The sequence below is a fragment of the Penaeus monodon genome, chromosome 28 (genome assembly GCF_015228065.2).
Source record: "Penaeus monodon isolate SGIC_2016 chromosome 28, NSTDA_Pmon_1, whole genome shotgun sequence".
In the NCBI taxonomy this organism is placed as follows: domain Eukaryota; kingdom Metazoa; phylum Arthropoda; class Malacostraca; order Decapoda; family Penaeidae; genus Penaeus; species Penaeus monodon.
The window spans coordinates 39,267,967-39,268,251 of record NC_051413.1 but is presented as its reverse complement, the minus strand read 5'-3'; the positions used below and the strand labels follow the sequence as shown (position 1 = coordinate 39,268,251).

Genomic DNA, 285 nt, shown 5'->3' with positions numbered 1-285 from the left:
ATGATCCAAGTATGGTACAAATTGGCAAACTAGTTATTATAGAGAAAGTTCAGGCAATAGTAATGTATCTCATAATGATTCTCATTGCTAGTAAATAAATTTGAGAGTGAAAAGATATAAATAGATGTTTTGTGATGTATGGAATGATTATTGTCTAACATTAATCCTATAATCATCCATATGCTACTGAAAGAGCGCTTAGCAGATTCATATTAAAATCAACTTCGAATACTATCAAAAAGCATTCATCATGAGTAGCATTCACTTTCATGAATCTTAACTTAC

At 29.5% G+C, this 285-nt stretch overlaps 1 protein-coding gene across 1 annotated transcript in view; it reads right to left on the bottom strand.

The window, feature by feature from the left end:
• LOC119591210 (striatin-3-like) overlaps positions 1-285 on the bottom strand; it is a gene marked incomplete in the record, with an annotated part of 30,983 nt that overhangs the window by 17,164 nt on the left and 13,534 nt on the right.